General features: G+C 43.2%; 1 pseudogene; it reads left to right on the top strand.

Moving 5' to 3' along the window:
* Positions 1-7,816: 7,816 nt before the first annotated feature.
* On the top strand, positions 7,817-8,839 carry LOC101147382 (nuclear transcription factor Y subunit gamma-like; annotated as a pseudogene).
* The last annotated feature ends 5,283 nt before the right edge of the window (positions 8,840-14,122 follow it).

The raw sequence follows: 14,122 nt of genomic DNA, 5'->3' as shown, positions 1-14,122 counted from the left end.
AGCTTGCCATGTGGAAAGTGAGCTGCAGAGAGACAGGAATGGCCACAGGGTTGCTGGTTGGTAGGTTACTGCCCTGCCAAGGCAAGAGACCACTGTGGTCTAAACTAGTGTGGGTGATAATGTTAAAGAGAAATAGAGGTGGAATCAGCAGGGTTTATTGATGGATGGAATATGAGGTAGTGAGAAATCAACATAGTGCTGGGTTTTGGACTTAAACAACTAAGCAAAGCACAGTGCTATTAACTCAAACGAGAAGATTATTATTATTATTATTTTAGATTTCTGGGGTCCTGTTTTTGGTGTGGCCATTAAGAGGGTGTTAGTCCAAAGAAATGTTTCCCATCAATAAAGAAGGACTACTAATTCTATTTTTTTCCTAATACACCCCTCAACCAGTTGTGCATGTTGCTGTATTGTGTTTGTTGCATTATTTGAAAATATTCAGTTCTGCTATAGAAAACAAAGGGGATAGATGGAAATCATAAGACGTACAGGCAAGTAGCTTATGAGGAATATACAGATTCATGACATGTGTTACATACAGATATGTTAGTAACCTGGGAGACATGTTATGCATGGACAAAAAGAGTCTATGTGCACTACACAAAGAAACAAAGGGAAGTAGGGTGTGCTGTTAACTTTAGGTATTAGCTTGGCTGGATTAAGGGATACCTAGAGGGGTAGTATAGCATTTCCTCTGGGTGTGTCTGTGAAGTGTATTCAGAGGTGATTGTGAGTCTGTGGACCGAGTAGGGAAGATCCACTCTCGTTGTGGGCAGGTGCCATCTAATCGGCTGGGAGCATGGATAGAACAAAAAGGCAGAGAAAAGATGAATTATTTCTTATTCTCCTGGAGTGGAGACACCTTTCTCTTGTCCTTAAACATCAGAACTCCAGGCCTTTGGGCTCCAGGACTTACTCCAGCATCCTCCCTCAGCCCCATCTCAGCTTCTCAGGCCTCCCCCATCAGACTGAAAATTATACATTGGCTTCCTGCTTCTGAGGCTTTTGGAGTTGAACTTCTTAGCCTCTACAATCATGTGAGCCAATTCCCCTAATAAATCTCTTCCTATCTATCTATCTATCTATCTATCTATCTATCTATCTATCTATCATGTATCTATCTAATCTATTCATCCATCCACCCATCTCATTATCCTATTGGTTCTGTCTCTCTGAAGAGCCCAGACTAATACATAGGGCAATAGAAACCAAATATCCATGAGCTATATGAGGCTCTGAATATTCATGACACCCTAAATATACATGAGTCAAAGAGGCACTCAATATTCATGAGGCCTTACATCAGCTACCCATTAGTGACATCTCTTCTGGCCTAACTTGTCCTCTCCCCAAAAAAGGCAGATAACATCAAAAGCTATTTATCAGGCTCACAGGCAAGCTACAGCTTGCATCTGTGCAATAGAGTGTGTATTGTTGGCTGCAGCCTATTTCATTCACTGGGCTTGCATTGGGATTGCTGAAGCCTCACTCTTATGTCCTTAACATATGCCTGTCAGTGGGAAGGCTCAGGTAGCAAAGAGGAAGAGAGAGACGGGGCTGATCAATACTGCACGGCTGAGGATTCTGAGAGTGTAGTCCTTCCACCCTTTCGTGTAACTGGGTTAACTTCTTACCCATCTCTTTTCCTTTGCTTCTGACTAATGGTTTTAAATTGAGTTAATAAACTGTGTGACTCAAGGATATTCATTTGGTTTTGTCCAAATTGGTTGGACATTAATTTGTGTCCAAATTCGGTTGGACATTAATTTGTGAGTCTTTCCGTTCTGTGACCACTGGGGGTCTACCTGGAGGCCACTATCTAGATAAACTTCTTGTGCAACCTTACAAACTGTCACATATCAGAGAGCAAGAGAGGAAGAAGGCCACTCCCTGAGATCCAGGGATGGAGATGACATGGAGTTTGTTCTCAGTGCATCAATCTTGTGAGTCAACTGCACTAACTTTAAAGATTTTCTCTTTCGCTCATATTTACCAAACAATGTCCTTGTATTCGAGGACTGCTAATCTGAAATCTGATGAATATATAATATCATCTGTATTGATTATCCCAAAAAACACATCAGTGAACCACTTACACAAAGAAGGTAGTTACAACTCCAACAACGCAAATGTGGAGTGAATCTATTTCCTTAAGAATTAGTGTAACTGTGACAACTTACAAGAAAATGCTGAATACAGAAAAAAGCAAAAGCAAAACCAAAAGGAAACAAAACCACTCATAATCAAACCTGGTTGAAAGTAAATGTTCAAGGAAGACTCACTCAAGGAGGCTGAGGCAAGAGGATCGCTGGAGCCCAGAAGGCTGAGGCTGCAGTGAGCCACAATAGTGCTACTGCACTCCAGCCTGGGTGACAGAGGGAAACCTTGTCTCAAAAAAAAAAAAAGAAAAAGAAAAAGAAAGACTTGTTCCTTACTGAGAACCAAAGTGCCAAAAGAGGAGAATAACGTTAAGGGTTAGGACTAACTGCTCTCCTCTCTCTATCGCCAGCCTTTGAATCTCTTCTTTAGCAATGTATTGATAAAATTTTACAAAAATACACGATTTGACCTTATTTCACATGCCCTCAAAAACCTATAGAAAACCCAAACCAAAATATTTTATGTAACATATAAATACTAATAAAATGGTTACAAAGTAGTTCAGCAAAGGAGAGGAAGTCAGACAATTCAAGAAAGAAGAAACAAAATGTTATCCTAGTGATGAGAGGCTCTTGGCACTTAAAATTTTCCATTTGAAATTTTATTCTCCCACTGTGGATTCTGAGAGCTGTCTAACACTTTTGAACAGATTCTAGGTTGGAAAGCAAGGAAAAAAAGTTTTCCATTCAAAGTTCCCACCTTTCAAATCTATTTCCATTTCTTCATTTGGCACAGCCAATATTGGATCTGAGTCTTAGTTCCACATCCATCTGGGGGAGACATTTGGCCAAAATAAGAGGGTTAGCAAATTTTTCCCAGATAATTTATATTACATATTATGTGGCAATTTTGTCCATGTTTAAAAAATACATTTTAAAAGGGACTAGTAATATAAAGTCAAGTACTTAGCAGTCATATTAATTTTTACTCATGAAAACCTTCTATGTGCTTTTACATGTCATCTTGCTATTTTATCCTCAACACAACCTTGTTCAGAAGGTAAAATAGGATAATGTATCATGCCAGGAACTCTCATCTGAGAGATGCTTGAATAGTGCTTTCATCCAAGTGAAGAGCATGCCTTCTTTACTCATGCCTTTCTCCATGTTCTGCCAAACTTCATGAGCTGGTTACACAGATGCCATCTAATGCAGTACAGGAGGGGCCATTAATGCATCCACCTTAACTCATTCAGGGGCCCCATCGTTGCCATGTGTGAGTCCCAGCAGTAAGAGTGAATGATGCTGTCAAACAAGAGCCAACATTCAGGATGACTGTCATTGCACCCTAACAGCTAGAGTCTTGGTGGCTTAGCTGCAATTAGGTTGAGAAATAATATGCCTCCCACCTCACAGATGGACACAAGCTTCTCTGCAGCTCATGCCAGATGATGGCCAGGACTCTTCTATCAAAATAAATGGATATCAAAATCCCTTTCCAGGAGGAGCATGAGACATGGGATTACTGACAAGGAAATGCAAGATAGTCAAGGATCTTCAGACAATCATGTTCTGGGAAGCTTGAGGTCATGGTAAGAGCTTAGAATGGGGACTTTGAGAATTGACTGCAAATCCTGCTCCATTACAGACAAGCTTTTGACTTTGGAAGAATCTCAAAATGGAGAATTTGAGCCAGACAATTTCCAAAGTCCTTTCCAATTTCATCTCAAAAAACAGAATCACTGAAAACTGAATTTGTTCTGCAACGTGCAGTTGACATAACAGAAATTGTTACTGCCTCAACAAAGCATCATACTTCTACTTTTAAAATAGAATGGAATGTAACCCATTGACAAATGGCTATGACAAAAACTGGTCATAGCCATCCTAACACAACCAGACTAGATGCATGAAGTGTTGCAGCAAGGAAGGAAGCCATAGGATCAAAAGAATTAACAGACATCCTGACCTACAAATTCACAGTGTGGATGCTGCCACTGGGAGGAGGCGAATTAGCTGCTCTGGGCTTCAGTCTGAGAAGGAGAACAACAGAGCCATTCTCTTGAGTGGGACATCAGGATCCCAGACAGGGGCGGTCATGCCAACGTAGCACAGAAAATCTCATTTGAATAAATGATTAATTTCATCCACCAGAGAGAAAAGAGATTTGGGACGTTTGACTCCTGGGCATATTTGGGTGTAAGGAGACTGTACAGTGATAAATGAACAATTGCCAAACTTGTAACTAAAACATGCATTCTTTTTAATAGCTTCCTGTATTGCTGAATTGGGTGGGCGAACCAGTGCTGATGGAAGCATATTTCTCATCCAAATGTATATAGTATCCTCTCTCACTTTGCAGTTTCTGCAAAGTCCCTTGGGAACCAACCTTGGCATTGTGACTTGGGCTGGCTGCACTTGGCTGGGGAACAATTCTGGAACCAACATGCCAGTTGTCCAACACCAAGGGTGCTGTCAGCACTCTGAAGATAGCAACCCTAATCATATTTGTTTTGGCCTCTCAGCCTCAAGGGCAGATGGTTGTCATGCTGACTGAGAGAGAGGTATTGTGACAGGAGCCAAAGCTAGCCAGTAAAGGACCTTGGGAGGCTTCCACACAAAACGACTATTTTCTAGAAACTTTCTAGACATTTCTAGAAACTTTCTAGACATTTCTAGAAACAAATGAGGCAGCAATCTGAGGATCAAAAGTTTTCTCAAATTCACGGTGCAGCAGGACTCAGGTTTGAATGGAGGCCAATAGGAATGTGACGTAACGGGCTCCCTCTTGGGTAGAGGTAGCTTCACGACCCTCACCTTGGAAAATTTGATCCCATCCCCTCATATCATGGGGATTCGTCTGGTCGATGTGGCTTTGGGGCATGGTCAACTTCTCTTGCATAAGAGTTAGGGGGAAAACCTTCATGAGGGGTCCACAGAGTGTCACAGATGGCCCTGAAGTTGCTGGACTTGGTATAGGCTTTTCCTGAGAATTCAGTAGCTCCCAAGAGAAAGAGTGAGCTGGGGTTCCACAGGGCCACAATTCCTGATGGGAGCAGTTCTACTTTTCCACATTCTTGATGAGCTCCTCTTTGGAGGAATTACTCCTTGTTATGATATGCAAATCAGAAAATATCTATTGGGCACCTATTTGGCACCCAGTACTATGGGATGACAGGATCCTCAAGGATCTCCCCACCTAATCATGAACTTGAACTCTGATTACGGGCTCACATGCTAATCACATCATCCTAGTACAACATGGGATTGTCAGTGGACCACTTAATAACACTCATAAATGAATATATTGCCATTTCTAGTAGTACTTTTATTTTCTAGCTTAGCTCCTAACCTTACATATATGAGTTTTCTAGGGCTGCCATACCTAATTTCCACAAATTGTGTGCCTTAAAATAACAGAAAGCTATCCTCCCACAGTTCTGGAGGCCAGAAGTCTGAAATCAAGGTGCTGGCAGGGTGCCACTTCCTCCAGATTATGAGGAAAGATTGTCACTCCTTCAGCATATGACAGCTGCCAACATTCCTTGGCTTTTGGCTCCATCACTCCAGTCTCTGCCTCTGTGGCCACATTGCTTCCTCCTCTTCTCCTATCTGTGGCTGTCTTGGGAAAATATATGTGATTGCATTTAGGGGTAATTCAGAATACCTTTTCTCATGATCTTTAATGTGATCACATTGGCAAAGCCCCTTTTTCCAAATGAGGTCCATTTAGATGTTCTAGGAATTAGGACCCAGACTTACTCTTTTGGAGACAACTATCTAGCCCACTACATCTTATATTTTACAGTTTTCAAAGAGATCTCACATGCACCATTTTATTTTATCACCTTAATATATTTACAGTCCCAGAGCTTGAAAAAAGTAATCCAACTTTGAAGTCTTTCCCAACTTTGATTTTAAAATATAATTTTCACAACTCTATGGCTCACCAGCCTTTTACTTGCCCTAAAAGATGGGAGACAGCCCCATTTGTGCTGACCTTTGTCATCTCCTTCCTCTCCACATCGGTAAATACTTTCAGTTCTTTTTCATCTCCCTCCTCTCATTACAGCCCTTTATAACTAAGCAGAGTGGGACTAGTGCAGAGAAGCACAGGACACACAATTTAATGCTTGTTTCCTGCTATTAGCTGCCAAGCAGACTATGAAGTGTTTTTTGGCCTCTGGCCTCTAGCTCTTCTGAAGATCTGTTAATGAATATATCAGCTTTCCATAGCTGCCACAAATGACCATAAATTTAGTGGCTTAAAATAATACAAATTTATTATTTTATAGTTCTGTCGGTCAGAAGTCTGACATGGGCCTCACTGGGCTAAAATCGAGGTTTCAGCGGGGCTACTTTCCTTTCTGAAGTCCAATGCGGGGAGAATCCATGACCTTTTCCAGCCCCTAGAGGCAGCCCACATTCCCCCATTGGCTTGTGGCCCCTCCCTCCAGTTTCAAAGCCAGTGACTTTGTATCTCCAGATGAGCCCAGTCTAATCTGAAAGACTGTAAGTTTACTCACATCGGTAAAGTCCGCTGTGCCATGTAAGGTGACACATTCACAGGCTCAGGGATTAGAGTGAGGGCCTTCACAATGGGTGGGCAGTAGGCCAAGCTGACAGAGAGTGCAAATACAGCTCAGCACGACACATCCGCTTGGGATACTTCACCTCTAGACCATTGAAAAATGGCCTCAGCCAAAGGCCAGGGCAGAGAGGACTGGCATCGGAAAGCCCACGACGAGAAAAGGGGCAAAGCCACCTTGAGCACTGGCTCTGGCTCATGGTGGTGCTTGCTTAGGTTCCCTCCCTTTCCTCCCCCTTCTGTGACTTTATTTCCCTTTTCCTTCTTGCCTCCTCTTTCCTCTGTCCTCTAAGCTGAAAGGTGCCGGTAAATATTTCCTGTGAAGGTTTGCCTATTTCTTGTCCTTGAGATACAAACGTGGCTTCCCTCGGCCCAGCTCGTCCTTTATGGATTCCTGCACTTGCCCACAGTCCTCTGCCTAGCCAGGGCGAGGCGGGTGAACCTCGGCTTCTCCTTGCTCATCTCTCACCCTTTCATCATGTGGGCGAACAGAGCCTTCCTTAAAGGCCATGAAACATCCTAGAAGAACAGGCCATTGTGTGTTATCAATGGAGGCTTCAGAAACCTCTGGGTCAGGGTTTATAAAAAAAAATTTTAATAGGGAGGTGGGGAGTTTCTGTCTCAATCAGACAATGAGGACATTATCTTTATTTAAGAGAGAGATCACAATCAAATCTGAGACACTCCTTACAGCTTTATCCTCCTCTCTGCTGTACGTTGAGCACTCATCCTCTGCGGATCCCAAACATTGGAAAAGGGAAGGAAAAATAAAAGTGAAAAGTAAATTCTATTCCCACAGAGCAGATTTTACTTTTAAATATGCTCTTTATCTTCATTTTTCACACACACACGCAAATAATGCAGGTAAGTTTTTGATATAACTACGCTCTCAGAATACCTCTCACGTGAAATTAATTATAGGAGTCGGGGCGCCAGGGGAGGGGGAGGGGAAAAGGGGAGACGGTGCAAACGGCGTGGCTGCCATCTCGTTTATGCGCCAGCTTCGCGCGTGCTGCGTTCTCCGAGACTCACGCTTCCCCTCTCACCTCCGCGGTGCCTAAGCCTATGCAGTGCCCGACTCCGCAGGAGCGCCAGGGCGGCTCCTGCTCTTCCTGGACTCCCTGAAGAGGCGTTTGTCGAAATGTCCACAGAAGGAGGATTTGGTGGTACTAGCCGCAGTGATGCCCAGCAAAGCCTAAAGTCCTTCTGGTTTCGGGTCATGGAAGAAATCTGGAATTTAGCAGTGAAAGATTTCTGAATGCAGGAACTCCCACTGGCTCGTATTAAGAAGATTATGAAACTGGATGAAGATGTGAAGATGATCAGTGCAGAGGCCCCTGTGCTCTTTGCCAGGGCAGCCCAGATTTTTTATCACAGAGTTGACTCTTCGAGCCTGGATTCACACAGAGGATAACAAGTGCCGGACTCTACAGAGAAATGATGTCGCCATGGCAATTACGAAATTTGATCAATTTGATTTTCTCATCGATATTGTTCTAAGAGATGAACTGAAACCTCCAAAGTGTCAGGAGGAGGTGCTGCAGTCTGTAACTCCTGCTGAGCCAGTCCAATACTATTTCACGCTGGCTCAGCAGCCCACCGCCTTCCAAGTCCAGGGACAGCAGCAAGGCCAGACCACCGCCAGCTCCATGACCACCATGCAGCCTGGGCAGATCACCATCGCACAGCTTCAGCAGGGCCAGACCACGCCCGTGACGACGCAGGTTGGAGAAGGTCAGCAGGTGCAGATTGTCCAGGCCCAGCCACAGGGTCAAGCCCAGTAGGCCCAGAGTGGAACTGGATGGACCGTGCAGGTGATGTAGCAGATCCTCACTAACACAGGAGAGATCCAGCAGATCCCGGTGCAGCTGAAGGCTGGCCAGCTGCAGTGTATCCACTTAGCCCAGTCTGCATCAGGCACCCAAGTTCTGCAGGGACAGATCCAGACACTTGCCACCAGTGCTCAACCGATTACACAGACAAAGGTCCAGCAAAGACAACAGTAGTTCAGCCAGTTCGCAGATGGAGAGCAGCTCTACCAGATCCAGCAAGTATCCATACCTGCGGGCCAGGACCTGCCCAGCCCATGTTTTTCCAGTCAGTCAACCAGCCCTCTGATGGGCAGGCCCCCGGGGTGACTGGCGGCTGAGGGCCGGAGCTGGCAAGGCCGAGGACACTCAACACAATTTTTGCCGTACAGCCCCAGGTCATGAACACAGCCTTCTTCCCCAGAGGACCCGGCCGACCTCAGCTCCTCCTGCAGGCTAGGACAATGGTGCACTAGGCCTCATGCCTGGGGGCCGAGATTCTCCAACAGAAAGATGCAACATTTTTTGTTTCCTTTTTTTCTCCAAGGAATCAATATTTCAATATGTTGAGCTGTGTGTCGAATGCTATGAAATTAAAATATTAAATCACATATTTGTGGCATTTTCTTGAAGAGTGTGGCTGAAGAAATATTTCTCCTTTTGTTTGTTTTGTTTTGTTTTGTTTCTCACCGCCACTTCTTTTTAGAAGCAAATCTCCCCGTGGGTGTACGATATTTCTTGACCCTTGGAACAGCTGCTGCCCCCAAGATTTGCCATGTTGTTCTACCCTCAGATTGAATTAGGTCAATATGTGTAGCTGCGTTTTCACTAGTGGTCCTCTCCCCATCCCTTGCTCTTACCCCAGAGCTCTGTGTATTTGCATCCAGAGGCCATGGAAATATTCCTTGCATTTAAGAGACAGATTTATTCCCCATGGAGAGTGGGTGGGTTCATTGCCACACTCTTTTCTCCCAGGGACCCAGGACACTAGGACTTTATGTGTTTGCTGCCCTCCTCCCTTTATTTTTTAAATGCATTAAAAACTGTGCTAGTCCCCTTTCCATGGCCTTCAAACTGCGTGAAATGCAATAAATCTATTTTAGATAAAAAAAATAAATTAATAAGACCTTATCTTACTCAAAAGTTAGCCCTTAGATTTACTAACACAATAAGAGTTGCAAAATAGACATATGGTTTCAGAAACATGCATGTAACTGATTGTTTTTGATTATAAAATTTCTTACTTCCTTAATGATAGGAGTGGAAATGTGGATTTAGCTATCCTGTGGATAGCCACTGCAAAGATGAATTTAGCCCACGGTTTGATGATTGGACTATATTCCTTTCTTTATTCATCTGAACATTTCAACCAGATGGAAGCACTGTGCTAGGTGTTGGGGACAAAATGATGACTAGGCCTATCCCGGCTTTGAGAGTTTCACAGTTAATAATTTCTAAATAATGAAGTAAAGACAAAGAAAGAGAAATCACAGGGCCCCATGAGAGAAAGAGAAGAACATAAAACTTAGCTTGAATGTGAAGAAACGTCAGGAAGGAAGGGATATCCAAGCCACGTTTTAAAAATCAGCAGAATTTCCAGAAGGTGAATGGAGGGTAAGAGAGTGGGGGCTGAGAAGGTGAGCAAGAGGGAAGATGGAGAGGAAGAGCAAGAATGACAGCAGGGACATGGCTTGAAAAGGACCTCAAAATGCTGGGTGTTCCTCAAGCACTGCATTAGAGGCCAGCCTGAGAGGGACGTGTGGGGCTGTTGTGCACGTCCCGTTTGTTGTCTGTGCTGCATCTTCTCCCCCTTATTCTGGTAATGGCATCCTGGTTTTCTTTGGGGGAATTACTTCTGCTCTAACTTTTTTATGGTTGGGGATAGGGCTCTACCTAACTCAGGGCTCCAAAGATGAGCACATGACCAATGGCTGGCTGCTCAGAACATCCCATCATTTTTGATACTACTAATGGGTTCAACAAGAGACAAACGCTCAATGGATTACATAGAATGAGTAACACTAGCTGTTGTAACAGTCTCTAAATCTCAGTGGCTGGTTTCCCCCTCACAAAAACAAACAAAACATTGTGCGCGCTCCTGATCATGTGGTTCTTCAGTAAGGCTTCCTCCAAGTGGTGACTCAGGGATCTAGGCTCATTTCATCTAATGGCGCCGTCACCTGCTGAATGTTCTATGCCCAGACAATGAGTGAAGAAGTGAATGTGGAGTGGGTCCAGGTCTGGAGGAGATGGTCTTTATTTTTACTTACATTTCCCTACCTGGCACTGTGCACATGACCAGACCTAGATGCAAGGAACCTAGGAAATGTGCTTAGCTGTGTGCTCGGGAGGAAAAGAAAACAGTTTGGGGAGCACATTCTATTGAGTGACTCTTCCACACTCAAGTGGGGCTAATAAGAGCCAATGAGCCCAAGTCTTGGGGTCATTCTTTCCTGAAATAAATGGAAAAAGAGTTTTAGGGAGGCAGAGGTGATAAGGAAAAAGTCTGGTGATGTGGTAGAACCATGTCTGGTGCTTTGGTGAGCTTCTGCGCACTGAGTGAGAACTCACCCAAGAAAGAAAGCAACATGAAAAAAAAGCTAAGAGAAAAAGAGGGTCCAGGGTAAGGCAGGCAAGATGCCTACAGTGCAAATTTAAGAAGGCAAGCCTGTGTATATGGGCTCTGTCTCTCAGGGCCCTGCTAGAGCAGAGTCAGTACTTGCATAACCTGCTGCCTGAAATCTTGCACCCCAGGCACAAAGATTGCCCAGACCTCACCCTGAGACAGAGAAAATCTTGGCAGTATTATTTGAACTCCTGGATCCATCTGAAACCAGTCCCATGAGCTGGAATTTTCAGCCACATGAACCAATAAACATACTTTTAAGCTAAAGCTTTTTAAGTTAGGTTTTTGTGCCTTGCTGCCAACAGAATTGTGATAAATATGCATTAGTACCATAGAGAACCCGTGAAACGTTTTAAGCAGAAGAGTAGCAGAGAGGGGCCAACATAGTTAACCCAATCTACGTGTAGCACATCCTGCCATTCTCACCAAAAACGGGCACTCATCTCACCTCCATGAAGGTTTTTCTCCGCATAAACAGTGTTAATCTTGCCATCAGGATTCGCAACTAAACGCAAATTCAAAAGTTTTCTCTAAATCAAAATAGCCTTTATAAGACTGTATTTGATGCTTTTGACTTTCCTGCTTTTAGCTGAAAGTTTTTGAAGCTGGTATTGCAAGCAAAGGCCTTTCTGTAGCTTTTCTGGCCCCTCCAGGACCAATAAAAACTTGAAATCTTGCAGCAGGAAAATACGCTCCAAGTTAGCACTGAGTCTTAAGGAAGTGAGTAAGTGAAACGAGTGTTTGCTTTTTGGGATTGAATTTGATGCTGGGTAAGAACCAGAAAGTATACATAGTGTATTTGGGGCACTGCCAATGTTAATCCCATAGGTGGCCCCAGTGGGGCAGTGGTGAACGCTACCTTGGAGTCCAGAAATTGAAATAGAATCCACTGTCACTGTAAACTATTTCCTGAGACAGTGATTGTCATTACCAACATTTCCTCTTCTGCTGTTTGTGAATCTCAAGGTTTAGATCAAAGTAACACTGGCAGCAATGGATATAAATAGCACAGTGGGCCATTTTACAGCCACTCTGTGGCCACACAGGGGCTAACTAGGGAGTGGGTAGGCAGGGAATGGTGATGTAATGACTCTCGACTATTACGCAGATCAATTTCTTTTTACACTGAACAGATATGCCCTAGAATATTATGATACACGCTGCCTTCCTATTATCAAATACCAATGTGTTTCTTTATGTCAATGGTTTCGTAATTTGCAAGAGAGAAAGCAGACATTTCCCTTGAAGCTGTTCCTCCTGATAAGTATCCCAGATCATCTCAGGAATTTACATTTGTCTTATCTTTTCAGCAATACTGCCAGGAAAAATGTCAGACTTTTCATTTAAAGAAGCCAGAAGGTATTTGAGTTCATATAAAAGATGAGCAACATTTTGGTGGGTTTTTCTTTTTTTAATCTCGCCATTAATTTCAGTTGTAGACTGTCCTATAAGTTAAATGGTAATTTTCCTTCAATCTTTTTATTTGGTCACCAAGTAATCTCTGAATAGATTTGAGAATGAACATTAGGAGGCTTGGATCTCCTGTCTTAGGGAAAATCCCTTAAGGGGGTCTATTTCTCATGTGCTCCTGCAGTCAAACAGAAATAAAGCCATGTGACATTGTTGCCTGACAGTTTTATTTAAAGGTGAGTCTTCTTAAATTAACATTAACATATATCTTCGTATTAGTCCACCTTCATACTGCTATGAAGAAATACCCAAGACTGGGTAATTTAAAAAGAAAATGAAGTTTAATGGATTCACAGTTCCACATGGCTGAGGAGGCCTCACAATCACGGTGGAAGGCAAAGGAGGAGCAAAGGCATGTCTTACATGGTGGCAGGCAAGAAAGCATGTGGAGGGGAACTGCCCTTTATAAAACCATCAGACCTCATGAGACTTATTTACTGTCATGGGAACAACATGGGAAAAACTTGCCCTCATAATTCAATTACCTCCTACCAGGCCCCTCCTATGACACCTGGGGATTATGGGAGCTACAATTCAAGATGAGATTTGGGTGGGGACACAGCCAAACCATATCAATCTTCTACCCTAAAAATTGCCTATTATAGAGTTCCCTTCTTCTTAGACTGTTCCATGAGACTTTTGGAGCTGAGCCACTCTCTCCTTTTAAGAGGAGTCTTTTTGTTCACCAACATAGATCCAAAAGCTTTTTGCTTTGCATTATTTTTAATCATTATAATTCACCTGGGGATCCCTTGAAATGCTTTAATGAAGACATAATGAGCAGTTATATGCTTAAAAACACCGAACTAGAAGTCTATGCTAAACATAAGGCTCTCTTATCATTAGTCTAGGTATTTACCTCAGCTTATCTCTTCTTTATTTTACCCAAAATACTACTTGTTCTAATGGAGTCTATCTGCATTCTAGAATCAGAAAGAATTCCTTCTCCTTGACTGCAGTGATCAGGGCTTGGAAGAGCAGACTAGCAAGGATAATGAGCCGATTTTGGGATGCTGTCAAGTAGCGTTCCTTCACACAAATCCCTAACTATTTTGCAAGGTGATTTGGAAAAGAGGTGTTTACCCAATTTGGAATGGCTTGCTTTCTTCCTTTTTTTAAATTATTGACATTTTATTTTATTTTATTTTACTTCCACCTTTTAAGTGCATGTGCAGGTTTGTTATACAGGTAAATGTGTGCCGTGGTGGTTTGCTGCACAGATCATCTCATCACCCAGGTATTAAGCCCAGCATCCACTAGCTATTCTTCCTGATGCTCTCTCTCCTTCCACCCAACCTGCCCTCCGACAGGACCCAGTGTGTGTTGTTTTCCCCCAATGTGTCTTTGTGTTCTCATCATTTAGCTTCCACTTATAAGTGAGAACATGCAATATTTGATTTTCTGTTCCTGTGTTAGTTTGCTAAGGATCATGTCCTCCAGCTCCATCCATGTTCCTGCAAAGGACATGATCTCATTCCTTTTTATGGCTGCATAGTATTCCATGGTGCGTATGTACCACATTTGCTTT

The sequence above is a fragment of the Gorilla gorilla genome, chromosome 13, assembly GCF_029281585.2.
Source record: "Gorilla gorilla gorilla isolate KB3781 chromosome 13, NHGRI_mGorGor1-v2.1_pri, whole genome shotgun sequence".
Taxonomy (NCBI): Eukaryota; Metazoa; Chordata; class Mammalia; order Primates; family Hominidae; genus Gorilla; species Gorilla gorilla.
This window is presented reverse-complemented; position numbering and strand designations above follow the sequence as displayed.